This window comes from Pectinophora gossypiella, chromosome 8, assembly GCF_024362695.1.
Source record: "Pectinophora gossypiella chromosome 8, ilPecGoss1.1, whole genome shotgun sequence".
NCBI classification, from domain to species: Eukaryota; Metazoa; Arthropoda; class Insecta; order Lepidoptera; family Gelechiidae; genus Pectinophora; species Pectinophora gossypiella.
The window spans coordinates 12,076,083-12,099,436 of record NC_065411.1 but is presented as its reverse complement, the minus strand read 5'-3'; the positions used below and the strand labels follow the sequence as shown (position 1 = coordinate 12,099,436).

General features: G+C 37.5%; 1 long non-coding RNA gene across 1 annotated transcript in view; it reads left to right on the top strand.

Annotated features, from left to right (window-relative positions):
* Positions 1-23,354, top strand: part of LOC126368680 (uncharacterized) — a 77,597-nt gene that overhangs the window by 3,835 nt on the left and 50,408 nt on the right. Inside the window, exon 2 of the long non-coding RNA XR_007566625.1 lies at positions 23,218-23,331. This is a non-coding gene — a long non-coding RNA (uncharacterized LOC126368680). The remainder of the gene's footprint in view (positions 1-23,217; positions 23,332-23,354) is intronic.

The window sequence follows — 23,354 nt, the reverse complement described above, 5'->3', positions numbered from 1 at the left end:
ACTCGCGGTATTTGTCATTTGTTACCAGTGATTGTCGTAAAAAACACGTATTGTGTTACATTAGTAAAATAAATAAGTAATAACAGGCTAAGTTAACATCTAACCGTCAAGATTTTGCTGTCCTTAATTTTTAATTCGGGATATTAAAGTGAATTCTTAAATCTCGTCGTTCGAGATGTCCTCATGTAACTATGTTACACTACTTATAAAGTTTTTTTTTTAATTTGAATAGAAAAAAGAAACACCTTTAGTTTATGATCTGGTAAAATCTGGTTGCGTTCACTAATAGTACCTATTACCGGTTACCGTAATGCTGGAACTTTCATTATTATTATGTATTATATGGTTGACGTTTTGGTATAGACAATGTCAGAACTTGTTGCAAATTCTCTTCTCGCGACAACTCAGCCTATCTCGAGGTGTTTGTGAAATATAGTCGCAACCGTAGTCTGGCGAGTACTTACGTATGTTTGTAATGCATAATTGAATAACATTGTAAACAGCTCAGTTATTAAATCCTGAATCCGACACAGAAGCACGTCCCATGTAAAATTCATGAAGCGGCTGTACGCAATCAGGAAAAATACGCGTACAGTCATGAGCAATATCATGTACTCACTTTAGAACCCTGTCGCACTATCATATTTACATTTAATGAGACTGACGCTTTAATTTGTCAAAAAAGTTAATGTGACATGGTTTCAAAGTGTATACAATACATATTAGTATTCGTGACTGTACAATCGTTTAGTAAATATAAATACAGTGTTTTATTATATAATTTTTTCTGAGCGTTACATTCCTGAATTATAAATTCTTTGTTCACTTTACTTTTATTTTTATTGGTGCGGGAATCCATTAGTAATGTACACACTGTGAGCTATTTTCTTCGGGGAGGTAATATTAATTTTTCAAATCACAATTCGTGGTCTGGTAGAGGTCTCCAAAATGTTTTAATATGTATTTGTGTTTTCAATGTTTATTTGTTGAATTTTTTTAATTAGAACATGTAGACTGACTGGTGACGGTGACTGGAATGGAAAATGCTACACCGACAAGAGCGTGGCTCTTAAATTGATGATGATGAGAATATTTGAATACAGAGGGCGGTGCTATTTTATGTATTGTACTAGCTGTTATCGATTACTTTGGTTTCCGTTTTGGTGAAGTTCGGGGTCCTCTTCTCTCGTGTGTGTTGTGAAGTCACAACCGACCTTATCAACCCTGGTTTTGTTCTTCTACCGTGTGGGTTATAAGGTGGATTACCAACCTCATCAACCCTGGTATAAGGGTTATTATTGAGCCGCCAAAGGCCCCTGACATGACTCATGTAACGACTACGTACTTACGTCAGTCAGTACTAACCGGGACCAATGGTTTAACGAGCTTTTCGAAGCACGAATCATCTTACGTTTGGACAATTATGTGATCAGCCTGTAATGTCCTAACCTAATTAGGGATCACAAAGTGATTTGTCCCCACCGGGATTTGAACCCGGGACCTCTGGATCGTGAGCACAACGCTCAACCACTGGACCACGGAGGCCGTTAATCCTTGGTCAGGGTTACTATGGAGTGGTTGAGAACTTGAATTTTCAAAAAATCCTTCTTAGCTTTTAGTGCCTACATCAGAAATATTTACTTAGGTAAATTTTTTAATTACTGAAGTTGATAACTTGCCATTCAATGGTGCCTTTGACTACACTTCAATCAAATAAGAAGATCAAGATCACGAACACACTCGACCGCCAAGGAAATTACACATAGGCAAAGTCAACATGAGACTCCTTTCAAATTGTCAACAGAGCCATTTGATTGGCACTGAACGGGTAACCAAATACAAACGGCTTTGATTACATCAAAAGCTGCAATGTAGTGGTGACGTGTTCAGGCAAAAGGAGAAATCTACTCATTCTGTATGATTGATTAATGACCTACCGTCGGATTCGCATTGATTTTATGGAGCAAATAGCACCTCGTTATGGCTTTCACCAGAGCTCCGATGTATTTACCCTGGCTGGGTTAGGCAACTGTGTTTCGTGGAAAACGGAGCGGGTTAACAGTTAACACGCTTTATTTGCAACGAAATGTAGCGCCAATTTGGCGTTGGCGTTTTGAATTCACAAAAGCTGGTTTTGAATGTAAATATACGTACACTTCTATGAGTCCGTACGACGATTTTAATAATTAATTACACGAGCTAATACGAGAAAATGTAACTTTATTTGTTATGTAATAGAGAAATGTAGATTAGTCTAAAATAAATCGAAAGGGGAGATTATAAAAAATAAAATTAATCTCAAGAGCACAGTGCGGAACGCCGATGCGGCTGCTGAAGCTGCAGCAAACAGAAAGCGGGACAAGTAAGCTGTTCTGGGGGCCAAGTACCACTTTGTCCCTTTGGCCTTCGAGACCACGGGATGTTGGGGATCGGACGCCCTTAACTTTGTCAAGGAGATTAGGCGTCGGTTACGAGAGAGGGGATGTGATGCTCGCTTCGGGTCCTACCTGATGCAAAGGCTGTCCATCGCCATTCAACGTGGCAACGCGGTGAGTGTCATGGGGACCTTTGCGAAGGGTGAGGCGAGGGGGGGGGGGCTTGTTGACTAAACAGGGATTCCTGTTACAGCTACAATGTTTAGTTAAGGTATTTTCTATTTTTTATTATAATTATTGTTTAGTATATTATTTTGTTTTTCAAGATGTAAATCATCAAAGAAAAATTACCTTAAATATTGTCTTTGTTTAAAACATTTAGGCCCCGATCATAACTGGTGGCCTTATCTTCGAATTGACAGGTACCTGTCACTGAGCTATTTGTCATTGTTTTGTCAACTATTGTTTTGTGTCTAACATGATATACATCAGAGCCGATTTACGAAACATTGGTGCTAATTATTGCAGACGCCATCTAATTTTATTTTAAGTTATACCTGTCATTTTCTTATCCACTGAAAAAGAAAGGGACGTGTAATCCACAGACATAAAATTTATGAAGCACACGTCAATTTAAAACAGAAATCTAAAACAACCGTCTAAAAAAATTACATCGGCCAATAACCCAACAAAGTAGACAGCACGTCAAACGGATTGCATACCAGCGAGATGCCTATTTAATTCGCCCGGGTTATTCATTTGTTTTAACATTAAATTGTTGAAAATCACCCGTCTCTATCCATTTCGGCTGATAAGAAAATAATAGCTATAACCTATATAAATTGTCTTAAAATAAAATTAGGAGGTGTCTGGAGGAATCGAGGCCACTAATGCTTTATTCCTGAACTGGGAAATAATAAAAACCATCATCCATCATCTCCGTTATCCGGTTTTTCACAGGGTCCGCTTACCTATCCTAAAGATTTGACAAGTCCGGTTTGTTTTTGTCTGACCTTTTATCCCGAAGGAGAAACCAGCCCAAGACAGGTCAGGTTACATACCTTCGAATACACATTCGGGTATGTGGGTTTCCTCACGAAGTGTTCACTGAAGTATATTTAATAGAAACTGATGAAATATTATTTCATAATCATACCATTGTATACTTTCTGGTGGACCTTCTGTCAATCAACTGTAACATGCATAGCGTATATCGTCGTTGCCAATTTAAAATCTATTACGTGCAATCGTGTCAATTTTACAGAAATTAAAATAAAAAACTTCTGGCTGGATTTTTTTGTATGACTGTGTGTTAAAAATATTAAAAGATAATTGATATTTATGTACATAAGAGTTTGTACTGAAAGTTTTAGGAGCAAAATACTATTCGATCCTGACAAAAATAAATTTGGTGAGGGTGACACAAAGCTTTTAAATTGGCAACGACGATATGCCACCGGTCTAAACTCTTAAACCACTGAACTGGTTTTGTATGCGGTTTTAACTGTTACCTTAAAAGGCAAAAAAATATCCAGGCGAAGCCAGGTCGTGCCGCTATTAAAAGATAAGCGATTCGCTCGCATTTTGTAGATTACCAACATAGTTTTGTTCAGCAAAATCCCGTGTATTTTGGCATTGGCATTTGGCAACTATGTGCCACCGGAAACAGGATGAAACGTGCTTGTTTGCTGCAAACGTTGCGGCGAATGATCAAATAATAATAATGTTCATACCTAAATAAACTTTTTTATTATTATTATTATTACCGCTTGTAGTTCGACGTATATCTTTGTAGAGTGAGCCACACGATGCGTTTTGAGTGGGCAACAATTATTGAGCACCATTCCAACTTAAAATACGCCGTTTTAAGTTTACGCGGTTATTATCATAATTAAAACAAATAATAACGGGTTCTTACCGCGTTTAAAATAGGGATATGAGACTCCCGATATTTCAACACTGTTGCAAGTACCATGATAATGGCACTTGCGGTAAGAACCCGTTATTATGTGTTTTAATTAAAATACGCCGACAAAATACGAGTGACCGGCCATTCTGATGCGCTCAATAAATCTTCTTCTATCTTGTGGGTTGTAAGGTGGAGTACCAACCTCAGCAACCCTGGCGTCAGGTTTAAATTATTATTGAGACATAACTCATGTAACGACTACTTACTTACATCAGTATGTAGTAACCGGGCCCAACGGCTTAACGTGCCTTCCGAAGCACGGATCATCTTACTTTCGGACAATCTGGTGATCAGTCAGTAAGGTTCTAACCAAACTAGGGACCACATAGTAATTTTTGTGATATATCCCTGTTGGAGGCGATGATTGCTCCGGTAAATAAAACCTCTTCGAGATGTTTGTTAAATGGACTGTATTGAATTAAAAACTAATTTACATAATTAGCAAGAAAAGATAAACATGCCTCGTCGGCAAAGTCCGTGGCGTAAGTCCTGTAAAATTGCCATAGCAAAATATATCACAGTAAAATATAATCAGACTTTTGATGTTGCCAACAATCCTCACCGGAAATCGAACCCGGGACCTCCGGATCGTGAGCCCAACACGCAACCGCTGGACCACGGAGGTCGTTGGCACAATAAATGATATGGGGCCAGTTGACCACTACTGTTTTCATAACGAGGCAACTGGTACCTGGTGTCAGTTTTGGACGTGGACGTGTTGTCACCTAAACTAAGAGTATTACTTACCTAAATAATAAATGTATATTCAGGTTGATGAGGGTTGCTCCACGTTTACTTGACTGTGAGACACTTGTTACGAATTGTAAGTCGTATACTAAAATAGTAATAAACTATAATATTCAGGAAGCTCGGTAAGACGTGGTTATTTAGTTACCCCGGACTACCTCAATTAAGATATAGTCGTGACGTTATGTGATAAAATTGGCATACAGAAACATTGAAAAATATTTATTTGTGTTTTTATAAATTGTTATTATTATTATTATTAGCCTATTATGATCCCACTGCTGGACAAAGGCCTCCCCTATGTCTTTCCAAGTATCCCGGTTCTGTGCGAGCTCTATCCAGTCTTTTCGATAACCGTCGAGATCATCGCGCCATCGTTTCCGGGGTCTACCACGTCTACGGTGTCCGTCCTGTGGTACCCAGTGCGTGATGATCTTTGCCCATCGTTCCGGATGCATGCGGCACACGTCCATGTCCAGCCCAGTCCCACTTTAGCCTGGCGGTCTTCTTGCCAACGTCAGCTATACCAGTTTTTGAGCGCAGCACAGTGTTTTTAACTCGATAGATTCGTTTTACACCTAGTATGCTGCGCTCTATTGCTCTTTGGCAAACTCTGAACTTGGATTTTTTTATAAATTAAAACAGAATTTTCATAGGTAAAGTAAAAGACCTAATATTACAGGTAGTTATCATACATTTACATACAAATGTACTTAACAGCGGCCGTAGCGAATTTAAGTAAGTAGATACTTATTCGCAAGCACGTGCACAAGTTTTGCTCAATTAACTAATTGATTTATTACTTTCAAAGTTTACCTACCTATATCGAATTATTCAATCATCTAAGTTAGTTTGATTGATTATGAATATAAAGTGCCTCAGACAAGTTTCTAAAGATAACTACTCTAGGTAATGAAGATGAGTTTACGTATAATACATAAACAGCTCTATTTATGTCTGTGTGTAGTTAAAATATTTTTATAGCTGTTGCTACTACTAGAGTTTTGACTAGCACGTGTCGAATAAGTCATTTTCTAGGGTTCCAAAACACATTTTTGGTTTTAGTAAACTATCCCTACATGAAACAATGATTGTCGAACAATTCTGACATGGTTCATTTAACGAGGTAGCCGGGACTGACGTGCCCTCCGAAGCACGGGACCCTATATTTGAATCGCTCTAAATATGTACCTGCCTCAGTTTGCAAATGACAAGTTCTTAATTGGGTATATATTTTCGAAAGCGAGTTACAGTCAAAAAATATGGCCGCGAATCAACTTACTTTCGGTCAATCAGCTTACAATCAAACAATTCTAACCAAACTAAGGATTCAGAACTCAGGACCTCCGAATCGAGAGCCAAAGCTCAATCACAGAAGTCTCAATTAAACAATGTTGGTAATTACAGGTAAGTAGGTGAAATAGGCAAAAAGTACGAATAAATTTTTTCAAGCTATTTCGGTCACATAACATTTAAGCTTGTAAGCCTAGTAACAAATTTCCATTTCCATTCATATAAAGAGTCTCATAATGAACAAAATTACACGGATTCTGACCGCGAAACCCTGGAAACTCGTAATAAATACATACCGCTATGCTACGTTTGTAGTGCTACTAATTCTAGTATTTCCAGCAATGATTTGTGGCGTTGCGGAGAGGAATATAACTGACTGTCGGTAGCAGAGCACTCGAAGTATTCCAGCCACTCTTGACCTCGAAACCTTGTTCGTGTGTTCGCGGCCCAGAAAATATATCCGATATTATCTTCTGAAGAGCTACTTGAGAGCAACCGAAAAGCGAAAGAATTCGATATGTTTCGAAGTCGCGATGGCTTAGACATTAATTGCGACGATGCTTATTATCATAATAACTATATCCCCGAAGGGATACCTATATACACCCATTCCTCGCTAGTAATAGGGGGTGAGCTTGCCATAGATACTATAGGTACAAGAAAAACAAAATGCTGAACTAGGTAAGCATACGGCGCGTTCAATTAAATTCTAAACACTTTATTTACAAATGTATACATTGTATAGGTAAACACAACATAAAGAACAATTACAAATTGACAGTAGAAGTTCAATCTTGTATTTAGTTCACTTAGCGACAAACGGGTTTTCGTCCTATTAATTACGATGGATTTCTACAATGAGTTAAGTTATGGGTTGCCCTGCGTCATCCATCCACTGATTGACCACGTTTTTATTTTAGTCTAATATGCTTAAAATTTACTCTGAACTCTGAATTATTTCTGAACTAGAAGTTCAAAATACCTACATGTTGTGGTGTAGGCTGCTTAGTTTACCTACCAAGCAAACCGTGGTATTAGTGCTCTTTCATGAACCACCCTTCGGCCGCTGACATGCTTCATGTTATGACGACCACTACCATCAGAGATAGTAATGACCGGGACCACCTACGTAGGTTGATAGGTAAGTAACTATTTATTTATTTTCTAATTTTCAGTGCACATAAAATAAAACTGTTTAACTTAAAAGTTTTTTACCGATTATTTTATTGATTTACAAGCTCCAATATCAAACTTAAGTATATAATAATATTATTATATATTAAATATGTTCTTACTGAATAGAGATTCCATTCACTTTTGAGTCTTCAATCTATTCAATAGTAAGTTCTGAGAGATGGAACCGTGAGCACATTTTCTATTATATTTTATTCAATATTGAACGAGATTGTTATACTCGTATCAATACTCTTTGATGCAAAATAGATTCCCATTTTACACAACAGGTATTTTATAGAGATGTGAATATTTAAGGTTCGTTGATAACAAATAAAATATAAGGTGAACGTCAGGACCGCCTATATAGTATCACATATCTTAATAAAATATATTCGGAAAGATTGTACGAATTTTGTGCTGAAATGTACAAAGACAATGAATATTTGTCCACCGAACAAACAGTGTTAAATGTTTGTCCTCCGTGGTCCAGTGGTTGAGCGTTGGGCTCACGATCCGGAGGTCCTTGGTTCGATTCCCGGTGGGGACATATCACAAAAAATACTTTGAGGTCCCTAGTTTGGTTAGGATATTACAGGCTGATCACCTGATTGTCCGAAAGTAAGATTTATTTATTTATGTATTCGTGCTTCGGAATCCACATTAAGCCGTTGGTCCCGGTTACTACTTACTGATGTAAGTAAGTAGTCGTTACATTAGCCATGTCAATAATAACCCTGATACCAGGGTCGATGAAATTGGTACTCTACCTCACAACCCACACGATAGAAGAGAAGAAGATAATATTATGTACTTAAAAGCTTTGAGCACTAATTGGTATGTCTCATATGCCGGTCATCCTGACGTCAGGACCGCCGATGTATTTCTATATCTCGTTAACAGCTACAACTATAATTCTGAACCATTTGTGCTTCACACGCAACATCCAATCAAAATGTCATCGAGGTACACGGCAAAATAAACAACACACTTTGATAGAAGGTTTTTGATGTGGATTAATTACTTCTTGCAGCTATTTTGAAAGAGCTGGGGGGTTAAAATGGCCACATCGAAGCAATTCATCTAAGAAAGCAATATTGCTATTTCACATTTGTTTGCATTGCGCACTTAGTTTTATATGCGTAAATGTCAAATTGCAACATTGCTTTCTTAGATTAATTGCTTCGATGTGGCTATTTTAACACCCCTGTACTTGAGAAGAATCTGATAGAGGCAAACTTTTTGTCTAGACTACCTACACCAATGATTGATATGTCATTTGAAAGGCCTTTTGGTCTAGAATAATTGTGTTTCAGGCGGCGTGGCCGCGAAGAGCTGCACTTTAGAACATATGCCGAATTTTACGTTTATGAGGCATTTCATTGCAGACCAACTAACACCGCTGACCTATTTGTGATTTTAAATGTCTTTTGATATAGATAGATTGTCTCTACAGAGGCTCTACGAGAAGAGTGAAGAGACTTACCTACTTAAGAAGATATTCCGGATTGTATTTTATTTTCAATTTATGATAAACTTCTTCTTAAGTAGTCTGAAGCATGCCTTTGCCTTTGGTCGGTTCGGTTTAAAATGTTAATATCGACGTTATGTCAAGACTTGTCAAGTTGATAATATTAGGGTAAGGGGGTAAGGTGCATCTGTGGGTGGTTACTGAGACTCCTTAGACTGATGAAAATTCTTTTTTTTTCCTTTTGGTTTTCCCCGAGTGGCAAGCCAAAGGGAACTATGCCCATAGAGACAAGTCTGATGATGATGATTAATAAAATGATGAAAGATGATGACTATGAACGATGAAACCTAGGCGCCCACCCTCGGAACAGACTCCTCCGAACCCAAAACGAATTGACTCAAAAGTTTGCAAAAACTTTTGAGTTATAAAGCGGTTTCTTGGAACGAAGCAAAAACAGATAGACTTTTTTTATTGAATATTCCGATACAATGAAACTATCACGAATGTTATCCGAGTAACTTAATGCGAACCACAAAATACCACTTCGTATTACTTAATTATTTAGATTATTCAATGAAGAAAGCAACCACGTCGTTCACGTTCTCTCCAAAAAGCCGAGTTACAAGTCAATAAATATTACGGAAAAATCGTGAAACAAGAAAATATTTATCGAATAGTGTTTAGTTTATGTTTAGGACATAGCCGTGGTCATATTCCGTGGTACTAGAATTTTTAGGACAGATTGACATACGACCGCGGTAAATTTTATGTCGCTCTACATTCGCGAACATCCTAGAATAAGTTTAAAACAAAAAAACATCCTTAGTTCACAAACACAACATTTTCAGTCAATAAGAAGTAGAATTTCACGCACGAAATGCGATAAACAATATGAAATACGCTCACAGATAACATACAAATGGAATAGAAATTCTGGCAGACAAAGCCAGGGCTCACCCTTGCACACCCACATAAGCCTGCGTGAAATCATTCGGTGTGAGAAGACAAATTTTGCCTCCGAAATATAAATGTAAGGTAAAGAAGGCAATGCTTGCGGGAGGAAACACGTGCCGAGTATATTTTTACTCGTAGAACATAAAAGGTAAACCCAATATTTCACGTCTATAGGTACGCGTATAATATATAATATCCGTGTACGTAACTATGTAGATTTTGGAATTTATTTTGCCGACATTTATGTACTTACGCCTAGGTATAAGTTTATACGTTGTATCTATGCATATATAGATATAAGTACGGGCGAAACAAATTTCTTAAAAAAATGTATATGACATTGCGGCCCGGTAAAGAAAGATGATTCCGTATTTGGGAAGACACGTTGATTTATTGGTCTCAGGCTACGAGCCCAGAACACCTCCACAAAATCCGCATTGAAGCAGCGTGGTGAAGTATGCACCGTACCTCCAGTTGCTTGAGAGGAGCCCTGTGCCCAGCAGCGTATTAATAGAGGTTATTAAATAGAGGCTATTTATATTATATTATTTGAAAACATCATTTAAGTACTTAGAGGTTTCCTCATTTACCGCGTTTGAGAGCTTTTGAATCCAACTGTAATTATATCAAGCAGGATATTTGAATTAGTTTCGGCAGAATTTGCTTTACAGACGTAGTAATAATTAAGTTGTCTATCCTAGGCAAGCGTAGTCATTAAGAATAATTAAACGCTTCTTGCTGTTTAAATATAAGTCATTTGCATTTAAAGTTCTAAGTAAGTACATTGACAAAATGTAATATTTAAAAAGTACCTAGTTCGGGGAAAACCTGAGAAAATCTCATTAAAGACAGAATAAATATATAAGTTTAAAATACATTAAAGAATAGTAAACCGACCAAAGCCACTTACACACTTACTTCTAAAAGCTTTCAGCAGACCTTAGAAAACGACATTTTTATCTAGATTGAGCCTGAGTAGGGTGAACCACATCCATAAAACGTAGTTTCATTTTCTATATTTAAGCAAAGGAGACGATTCACACACGAGGTCTCTGTAGACCTTATGTTCGTGTATTTTCCCCAAAATGTGCTTTTAAAGTAATCGAGGCGCGAGTTGTGGTGAGAAGGGGTTTGTCCAATTCCCTTTGTAGCTAATCGCATGTAACAGAACGGCCACACGAACGATGGCGCTCCGTTACGTTGTCGCAACGTAAGGATTTAAATGTATTAAGTGCTACAATGACGCGACGCATCGAGTGACTCGTCATTGTGATTTAACCTATTAAGGCCCGGTTTTTTTAGACACAATTCTTAAACAATTGAAATTGGATTTAAAAAAGTCCTTTACCGCCCTAATGAAAGGGAGCACCACCGTTCAGAGAGTCTAACCAAGTTGCATTGCTTTTACTTCATCATCATCACTAATTTAAGAGACACGCTCTTGTCGATGCAGCATTCCTCATGCTACTTTTCTAGGGAAAAATAGGACAGTGGTTTCCCTCTTTCCTTCCGTCCAAATGCCAAATACCAAATACGAAATGAACGGTTAGAAAGCTAACGAAATATAACGGTATTCGTATACGTCTACTTGCATTTAAATTTGTAAACCACCACTGTCGGCCATTGTAGGTACATAGCGATACGGCTCAACTATAACGTTGATCTAACAGAAAGCTCGATGAGGCGTGGGAGACTTAATTCATCTTGCGATGTTTGTACCTCTGACTACCTCATATATTCGTGAGCTCATGTTATATTAGATTTTGTAAAACGTTAGCGTCGGCGTCGTAGCGGACCCACCAATATCGTGTCGTATCACTCTAAGAATATCCACGTCAGTCTTACTGCATATTGCAACGGTACACTATAACTACTGAAAATGTTGATACAAGTACTGCCCTCATTACATGCCAGACAGTCTGTTTAAATATTTACTTTATGAACGTCTCTTAGTGGAGTCTCGTCCAAACTGTAATTGATATTTTAGCTTTATATATTGGAGATTTAGGACTGTGCATATTTGTGCTGTGAATAGTTTTGACTGGAATACAGTTGATGACGATACTAAAATGGTGTTTATAGTTTATGTAGTTTGATGATAGTAGTTTAAAAATATCTGCCATCATACATCTCCCATTTTCCTCGTTTTCACAGGGTCCGCTTACCTAACCTGAAAATTTGACAGGTCCGGTTTTTTACAGAAGCGACTGCTTGTCTGACCTTCCAACCCGCGAAGGGAAAACCACCCCTATTCAGGTTAGGTCACTTACCTCCGAAGATGCATTTCTCGGGAATGTGGTTTTCCTCACGATGGGTGGGTTTCCGCTGACCACGTGATAATCATTTATGATCCAAACATGAATTCGGAAACAAATTCGACAATTATTGGTTTAGACCTGTGCTGAATTCGAACCTGCGACCTCAAAGTAAGAGGCAAGCGTTCTACCAACTGGGCTACTACGGCTCCAATGTCTGCCATCAAAGAGATTTAATTCCTTACCCCTTATCCTTTATACCTTTGGCCTTTGACTGATGTTTACACAACTCTAGTTTTTAAAACTATAATCCAGAACGAAGAAAATATTTATTTAAAAATACCTAATCATACTACCTACTTATTAGAGGATTTCGATGTCTTCATTCAACACAATATAAAAATGTCACACAAATAAAAGGTTTCCCGTTTTCTAAACAGTAAGCATCGTCTCAAGATTTTTATTACTCCCCATTTGTCACGCAAACCTTTACTCTCAATTTCCTGCTACCAATAATGCACCATCAATCTTCCCCTACGCTTTCAATTTACCAGAGTAAATGTGAAGGGGTGCATAACCCCCTGTTTGGAGACAGAGAGTACTGACATAGTATATTTCCAACGATCGGTCACTTTTCGACTTCATTTGAAAACTATTGGGAGGGATCTTGGGTGATAAATGTGGCGCAAAGCAGAGTACAGTGTAAATTTTGAGAACGAACTCCTGTGCTACCCCGAGATCTTTATGGATGCGAGATCTTTAGTTCATTCACTGAGTTTTGGAGCTAAAGGACATTTATTTTTTATTTATTTTAAACACAATACATCATTATTATTATTATTCTACCAGCATTGTATCGACTCTTCAATGTGTGCCGTGTGACCGGATCTTCAAGTCGAAGTTCGGTTTCGCCAGCCACATCAGAGCCCACCACAACAACGACCCGGGATAGATATTTAGGAGTCCCCTACGATATGGTTTGAACGACATGATGATGATGATCGACTCGATGCTGCCATTCATCCCTCACTGTATTTTCCAAGCAAAAACAAAATAATTAGCTATAACAGACTTAATAAATAAATAGATAACTATCAGTAGACGTGTAGAGCAGGCATCACAATAATATCGATCTGTAGGTAGTCGGCAAGTCGCAGCCAAACCGTGCGCAATCGCAACCGTCAACCGGTCGGGCGTATCTCTCTATAAAATAACAAGTACTACATAGCTAAATTGCTAGTAAGAAAAGTTTTTTATGTTCTTCTATTCCCGGAATAGCAGCAATCGATGACGCCTACGAATTTTATTTAAGCGCCGAAGAGTCAAGTTATTTGATATCGGAAGTACGCCTAAAATGGCCATCCTTAGTTTCGTATTTTTTTATTTAGGTACAATCAAAGAGCAAAAGTTCAGTCACTGAGCCCAGCGAATTATTTGTATACAGTGGTGAAATTATGAACCATAAATTGTTGGTGTTTTTGGTCTATTACAGAAACGACATGCAACCTTGTAACAACCAGTTAATTTATTACTTTTCAAGAAACTGATTGGACTTTGCGGCTTAACGTACCTACATATTTGATTTGTGTAGTAGTATCACTATCTCCATAGAGTTATCCCGTTTTCACAGGATTCGCATACCTAACCTGAAGAATGAACAGGTCCGGTTTTTACAGCTAAGGCCTCTCTGAGCTTCCAACCTGCGAAGCGAAAACCGGCCCATTACAGGTTAGGTCTTATATATCAAAAAGAAAAAGAATCGTTTTCTTGTCACCATTGAAGTTGGTTATTTTGCCAGTCTAATTGGGACTTTTCCCATAGGGTGCGGGACATGTGTATGTAATAAGTAAAGTATTTCAGTCGACTGGTTCCCGACGCGTCGCGGAAGGGATCTGTCATCGACGATAGATCCAGCGTCTGTCGATAACGAGGTATTCACGCGGAAAGGATCCCGATAATCCCATTTGCCCATCCTTGATTCGACTCGCCCAATCTTTGACTTAAGGGTGCGAAATGGGCCGAAACTGGCGTTTGATGGCCAGGATAAGTAGATAAACGGATTACAGAAAAAGGAAAACAAGATTTCTGTTAATTTATTCCAAAAAGAAAATAAGATAAACATTTGTTTTCCCTTCTATTCAATTTTAATTTTCGTTGAGATACAACTTTCAATCCTTTGCAAAGACATTGTCATTCTGAGTAAGCTGACGAAAAATACGATCGAAATCCGTTCATTATCATTTCAGTCGGGTGGTCCAACGTCAAACATTGAGCTCTTTTAATGGCAATCGGCTTTAAAAGGTTTTTGCCGTAATCACCTGGTACACACCTGAGAACTGAGTTCATCTATTTTGTTTCTTTTCTTAGTTTCTTCTTCTTATTAAACTTAAGTCCCAATAAGTATTCTTCTTCTTCTTATGTTTAGAAGAAGAAGAAGTAATTGATTTATCTTAAGTGCAGTTATCACTAACACAGTTGGCTCGACCATTATAGACGGCGACACGGCTCACCACCTATGTTGGTCTAACAGAAAGCTCGGTGAGGTGTGGTTACTTAGTTCATCTTGCGACGGATGTACCTTTAACTACCCCAAATGGGATATAGTTGTGAGCTTGTATTATGTTATAACTTAATAGTGTAGCATTTTTCAACTGTGTCTGTTCAAGGACAATTCTTTCTATTTATTTGCAATTCTTTCCTTGTTAAAATTACTTTAGACGTCAGACCTAGTTTCTATTAAATGAAAACGGCAATATTAGCTAAATTGAACAAGAAACCTTCAGGTTTGCGACTCTTCCTGAACACTAACAGATTTAAAACTGAGTAAAACTAGCGCAAGTGTCGCTTAGTCTTATTTGCTGCCTTCAAGTATACACTGGGGGTTACTTTGATATATGGCAGTGGTTGTATACCTTTACATTAACCTAGAACCGTAATGGATGTGTTAGTTCAGAAGATGCAATGCATAGAGGTAATTGTTCTTTTATGTTTAGCTATTGAATCCTCAACATATTGAAGACTTAACAATCATTGGCCCCGATTCCTGCAGACAACTCCTAATTTGATTTTAAATTATATCCTTCGTTTTCGATTCGCCAAAAAGGAAAGGGACGAACGATTGACAGCTGTTAATTTTGGAATGAAAGAATAACCCGGGCCAATAAAATAGGTATCTCGCTCATATGCAATCCGTTTGACGTGTGCTGTCAACTTAATTCTGTAAGGTCTTTTTAGGGTTAAAAAGGCCACATCGAAACAATTCATTTAAAAATGCAATATTATTATTTGACATTATTTTGTTTGCGCAAATGTAAAATTGCAATATTGCCTATTAGATGAATTGCTTGGATGTGGCCCCTGGGTATTATCGGATGATGGAAAAAAAATTAAATTAAAAAAACTGTACCTGACAAATTTTCAGGTTAGGTAAACGGGCCCTATGAATAACGCTAGGGAGATGTTAATGATTAGGTTATTAAATATAAACTTGATCGCATTCGAAGAGCAAATAACAATTATCGCAACCACAGTGTTCAGGAAAACCTAGAAAATTGTCCAGCAAAAATATCGCACATAACTTTTTAAATGCGGGCACTCACTGATTTAGGGACCAACTTTTTGCGTTTGCGAGGACATGACTTGTTCATCAAACTTACCTCGTCGTAGCAGGGTAGCTGTAATTTAAGTTCTAAAATTATAACCAACGTTAAGAGAAATGTGGTTGGAACTTTGCTTCATTAGAGATGTCCTACATTCATCGTAGATGGGACTCTTTTTATTTTTTATCATTCTGGCGGTCTAATTCACCGAATGATTATCATTCACTAAATTAAAAAATATCAAATTATAATTTTCGAACAAAGTTAAAAGCTCGAGAATTTGAATATAAGAACTTTTTTATAGTAATGACATTCCCTTAAACAGAAAATATTTTATAACTTCAACAATTAAAATTACTTTCTCTGACATTATATCAAACTAGATGCATAAACTTTTGTAATAAACTAAAACAATTTTCTCTCAAATAATTTGCTGAGATACAATTAAGTTCTGACTTTGGATGCTCTTGGAACTTAATTTGCTATTATTATAGTACTGAAAGTAACATGATCCGTGCTTCGGAAGGCACTTTAAACCGTTGGTCCCAGTTACTACTTACTGATGTAAGTAAGTAGTTGTTACAGGGGCCTTTGGCGGGTCAATAGTTATCCTAACACCAGGGTTGATGAGGTTGGTACTCCACCTCACAACCCACACGATAGAAGAAGGATAGTATAATGAGTTGATGAGGGAAATGGTCGACCATACCGGCGGGGTCTTTATTAGTATTCCATGCAAATCTATTCTGGGACAAAATACTATAAATATTATGGTTATCTTCCTATGCGTGTCATATGATAGATACGTCAAAATATTATATATATATTATGTAATGGACCCTTTACTATCGCCCCTCTCTAGGTACCTCATATACGGAAAAAATATCGTCAAATCCATTTATTTATTTTTTCGCACCCGATTCTGCTAGCGGAGGCCTATGTCACGAGACAACCTAACTGTTAACGATGCTGATTTAAGTTAATAAATATTAATATAGAACTTTAGATAGCTATTGTACTTACTAACAATTAAACGTAAGAAAATCATCTACTAACTACTTTGTAACTTTTGAAGTTAGTGAATAAAAGCTATTTTCATTCATTCATTTCACGTCCGATTCTTATCCAATCCCAATCCGATAATGACGGGTAGTAGCAAATTACTACAAATAGTTCTACGGTGGTAGTAGTTCTGGCACAGGACCGGGATAAAATGAAAGAGGAAGGAAAGGCCTTTGCCCAGCGGTGGGATCTTGTAGACTAGATTAGATATGATTAGATTAGTTTAGTTCTACGGTCACTTCGCATTGACGGATTCGGATTATATAAGAATCGGAATAGTACGAAAACGCCCTAAACTTGAGCATTCACTTGTAATGAGCATTTGTGCGAATGTTACAAAACGAGAATATTTTAGCGACCATTCTATTCATATATTCTGTTCATAGCAATGTTTGGCTCTATGCTTGGCTCGGCTCGTTATTCAGTTCGACAAATATAAAAACGGGGAATGCTCGATATTCTGTTGCAAGTGAATGCTCAAGTCTATCAACACCTTAAGGATACTTAAGCTAACCTGAAAGACATAAACACCAAAAGTTTTGTAAGTTTTCCACTCATCCCAACAGTGATAAACAGGCATGGGTCAAGTACGAATGGCCATCTCCGTAAAAGTACGAAGTTTCAGAACTTCGTGTTGAGTTATCAGCGTCATTGCTCCCTTGGGCACTTACTGATTTTGATTCCCATTACGTGGCCAGTCGCATATTACTCCAAGGCTCTTGTAATTTCATTCACAAACCTCTGACATTGGTCCTTATTCTCGCTTTGGTCCTTAAAACGCGTCACGTCCTCAGTGACTATTGTTTCTCGTGTATCTTTTATGGCCCGTCCACATTACGGGCTTTTATCCCAAAGGAGTTTTGTATGTTCGACGCTAATGCCTTAATGGAAATGTTTATTTGGTACCGCTATTCATTTCAAATTATCGTCGTATAGAGTTACATTCTAACGAATGTTTTTTTTTGGCTACTGTAGACTTGTCTTGGGTGACGGTCTATTTATCCATAGTTTTTGTTTACTTAAATAACTTTGTGATTTATTTTGAGTTATCTTGTATTAAAAATAAATAACTGTCAGAATTAACTTTTTTATACCAGGGGGGTCATAAAGGCCACATCAAAGCAATTCATCTAGGAAAGTAATACTGTCATTTTCTTCGTGTGGCCTTTATTACCCCCCCTTATTAAAACCGCATATTATTACACATTTTTTTTGTTTTTTTTTTTATTTCTCTTTTGTTTTGTATTTTGTTTTTTCCTGTTTGTGCAATAAAGTATTTATGTTATTTTTGACAGTTGTTTAAGATTAAGAAATTTTTTTAAGAAAGTTTTGAGAGTTGTTTAAGAAAAGTTTGAGATTATGCTTTCGGAAATTGTGCTTTTTTATGAATTATGTTTTTTTATGTTCCGAAAGCATAATCTTAAACAACTCATTTTTAACCTAGTACTTATTTATAAGTCGAAAATCAGACGCTAAAACACGGATTTTAAAAGCTTTTCACAATGAACTTTATAACCGAATATTGCCTTTTTCGTCGTTAGAATGTTCTTCTAATATTGATTACACGTTTCCATTTCCTTCCTCTTCTTTCTCATATAACGCTACATATCACTTTGATGTGTATTTCGTTACGGAACTGTCAAAAACAGTCAGTGAAAACAGATGCTACTCCCGCTCACCGGTTTACCTTTGAAACGTACGATTTAACTGAATTTGTTGAGAAATTAAATCTAGCGGTTAACAAAAATAATTTTGAAATAATAATATAAGCATTTATTTCAATCTAAGGACCATAATATGTTAGTCATAAATTACTTAAAAACTAATGTTAGTGTGTCATTGGCGAACAAAAAAAGCTTATTATAAAAAATTACCGGCCTGGAACCCATAATTATGGATCTCATTCCAGTGTTTCACTAATGGGCAATCCATCCTAACCGGGTACCAAACGGGTAACTGTTTGAATCGCTTTCAAGTCGCCGAGGCCTCCGTGGTCCAATGGTTGAGCGTTGGACTCACGATCCGGAGGTCCCGGGTTTGAATCCCGGTGGGGACATATCACAAAAATCACTTCGTGATCCCTAATTTGGTTAGGACATTGGAAGGACATACGATCCCGACGACCCGATTACTCTAGCCATAGAGGCAGCCAATCAGCTCGCGACACCAAACATTTCAGGACCCCGATACCGACCCCGCCGGCGTGGTCGACGATTTCCCTCAATCAGCGCTTATCGCTATCGACTCACTAGGGTTTAATTCTTTCAAATATTTTTCCTCTCAACGACGCCTTGAGCCGAGGTTCGCGCCGAACTGGGCACCCTCAGGCATGTTGTCTTAAACGTTGTACCGGGTGAGAGCCTTCAGCGCTCCCCATTTGTCCGGCCAAGTAATTAATGCCACCTGCGGCAAATTTACAATAAGTCACGTCAAAAAAAAAACTGTTAATAAATCAATTGTTGATCGTGATAACATTGATATATAATACAAGATACGCATACTGTCACACCTAAAAAGTATGAGGTGTATGCATGTGAATAAAAAATATTCCTATCCAGCACTTTAACCGATTGTATACAATCTTGCGACATAGTGGTAAAGATGACTCGACACCGGATGGACTATTAAAACTCTATCTCGGTGCGCTGATAGCCGCTCCAGGACTAAGTTGAACACTTACATTGTACGATCCCGAGGCAGCGTTTATTGAAATTTCTGCTGTGGATATGGATATAAGTATGATCAGTCGACTTTTCAATTTTGCTGTAAGTAAGTAGAAACATGTAAAAAGGTTTTCATAAGATGTAACAAATGAGGTTACTACTCAGTCATAATAGGTGCTATAAAAAAGCTTAGTGTGAAATTATTGAGTTAAGTATTTTTATTATTCAAGTCTTGTGTACTTTATTTTTATCTGACGATACGGTTAAGGTTTTAGATTTTCTTCTGTATAACTTATTGGGTAAAAAACTTTCGTGTTAACTATGTAAACCGACAAAAATACTTCCGAATCGTACGACCTGTCACAATTTAAAATATCTGCTTATTAATGAGTCTATTTTTAATAACCTACACTTGGCTTTGCCTTCTGTGTTGGGGAAATTAAATAGACAAAGGCTGACTGTATTGCTGAAAGCAGATACAGATTCTACCGAATCATACGCGCCTAATCATGCGCGCAGTTTTATATGGAATTAAAATCACTATTATACAACAAAGCCAAGGTCGATTTTTTAATTTGAAAAAATCTTATGACGTCATCAGGAGAATTCGGCACGTAATGCCACTGGATGGCTTCCAAACTTTTTAAATTGACAGAACAAAAATTGTCAGTTCTGTAATAGTGCTTATAACTCCAGAAAATCCTTTTTTTTTCGTGACTTATTGTAGATTTGCCGCAGATGGCATTAACTACTCGGCCGGAATTAACTACTAGCCTACGGAACCAGAAAATCCGAAAATCGATACTTTCTTTTTTTTCGCGACTGTAAAATAACAATGACGAGTGACGCATCTGGGATATGACGAGTTTAAAAACTGACCAGTCTCGAATATGACGCAAATCGAACAATATTGATCTGTTGTTAGCTTAAGTTCTACTCAGAATAAAATTAAGTAACACAGGCATACAGTCATGAGCAATATAATGTACCCACCTTAGGACTCTGTCGCACTAACATATTTGACATAAGTGAGACTTACAGTTCAATATGTCAAAAAAGTTAATGTGACATGGTACCAAAGTGTATACATGGTACCAATGCTCGTGACCGTACCTGAGGCAAACTAACAAAAGGCACAGAGAGCATTGGAGAGTCAGAGATACACCGAAATGGACGATAAATCTACATACACTAGTAATGCAAATACGATATTCGATAAACGAATACTGGCTAATGCATAACTTGATAACTAAAAGCTTCGGACGTCATTGTAACCTATAATATAAGGCACGTCACATTTGCTGGTGCCAGAGCACTAACCTACATTGTACGTGGAGGTATTTTCTATTTACATTGTAATATGGTCTCTATTTTACTTTGTTCAGGATGTAGATCGTGACCTATTAGTCCATCCATCTAATCAGTCTTTTATAGTCCAGCCGGGTAATATCATAAAGTAATAAAACAATTCCCAAATAGCAAAGCGCTTTGTAGGTAATTTTAAGCGATAGGAAACTAAGGATTATTCTTTGTTATAGACAGAACAATGAAAAAAATATACCAAAAAGAGGTCTTATTTCTAATTGAGATCTTCAGTTTACAATCATCCTCAATTGTGTGGGTTATTAGGTGGATTACCAACCCTAGTGTCAGTTACTAATGAGCCGCCAAAATGGCACATGTAACTTCTACTAACTTAGCTACATCAGTAAATAGTAACCGGGACCAACGACTTAATGTACCTTCCGAAGCACGGTTCATCTTACTTTCAGGGAATCAGGTGATCAGGCTGTAATATCTTAACCAAACTAAGGATCAAATTTTAATTTTAAGTTTTACTTCTGTACACAGTTTGTTAAGGCATAACATAAGCAGCCTGTTACGTCCCACTACTGGGCGCAGGTCGCAGGCTGCCCCTCAAAAAGCGGATGAGATCGGGGCTTGTGGTGGTGGTGGTGGGGGGGAGGTTTCCTCTAAAAAAGTGTTTAAATCATAACATTATTTATGTATGCGACTATTTCACTTCGACATAGTTGAGTTCCCGCAGTTAAGCGGTATTACCGCGAAGTTGGAGCACGCTGCATTAAGTTCACATGCCAACAAAGTTGCTAAAGCCATCCCGGGGTTGGCAGGGCGAACAACAAACTCCTTACACGATGTAGTCGTTATTCGTGTCACTGGTTTAACAGCCAACGCTTTGAAAACGCGGCAATAATCGTTATTTCAAAAGTGGCTACTTCTAAATCATAAATGTAAGTTTTGCTTTGCCTTTGAAAAGAGACTGTTTTATTTATTTTGGCAAAACACAATACAATTTGATACCAAGAATTGCCCACCAACCACTAACCACTGCCCTATTTTTCCCTAAAAAAGTAGCATGGAAAATGCTGCACCGACAAGAGCGTGGCTCTTAAATTGATGATGACCATAAATTGAAATTGAAATAGATTTGATGACAAAACGCACAACTTATTTCTAACAGCGTTCTAATGTACAGTCATGTCACTTTAGAACCCTGTCGCACTATCAAACTTGACATTTAATGAGACTTACGGTTTCATTCGTCAAAAAAGTTATTGTGACATGGTTTCAAAGTGTTTACATATTAGTACTCGTGACCGCACCTGAGACTAAACAGTGTGTTATATGGAAACAGATTACGCCCTGTTTGGCTTGATCCAATTATAGACAATTTTCGGTTGACATTTGCCTACCACTTGTCTGGAAATGATCGCGTGGAGATTAAACTTCTACCCAAACCAACGTACGGCTTCTAAAATCGGGATTCTTCTCTTCAAGAATTGAACCCGGACTAACAAATCATACACCAAACGCTCTAACTCAGTAGATCAAGGGGGCTGTTAAAACCATGAAACGTAATCATACCGCTTCTTGTAGGTACTTACAATAATTTTGGACGAGCTCCGTATTCACTAATAAATTGATTTATGTTCGTATGTATTTAGAATACGTCTATTGTGAAATATTCGTGGACTTGAACAAAGGAACGTGAGTGGATTTCGTATTCAATGGAATATAGTTATAGTGCTTTCAGAATAAGACAATTATGTTTGTGTAGATATAGGTACATAACTACTCGAAGCTTATTGGTATTTAGTATTTACCTCCTTATGTACATTAACGTTTTGTATTGGCCTATATTGATCAATGTTATGATAGCATCTATGCTGGACTGGGCTAGTCAGAGGTACATCAATCGCATAATGAACTACTTAATACCCACACTGAGGTTTTTGTTAGACCAATGTGATAGGTTATTTTTTAAATTGGCCAAGTATGTTGGCTCAACTATGCCTGATGGTAAACATAGAGAAGCCGTAATTGCAGTAGCAACTAAAAAGCAACGCAATGAGTCAGTTTCGAATCAGTTCAATCATCCCCCTCAGTATTCGTTACAATGTCATTAACACCATGTATTTATGGCAAGTCACAAACAGTTTAGGTGTTACAAAGCAAGTAGGTACATGGTAGTCCTCTTAACAGTCCTTTGTAAAACAACAGTTATTCGCAGGCAAAACGAACTTCAAAGACTGTTTTTCCGTTACAAAACCTGTCAATCAATCCAACTGCCAGGAGTTGAGGTCCAATCCGATCTGAACTATACCACAAACTAATTGAGTTTTAATTTGTTTCAGGTTTTCGCGTGCTGGTCATAGTATGAAAGTTATCCGTAATATCGTAGTGTAGTGAAGTGTATGTAATTGATAACATAGAAGTTCTTCACTGATATTTTCTTCAACTGTTAAAAGGTGAGTGACATTCTTTAAAAAAA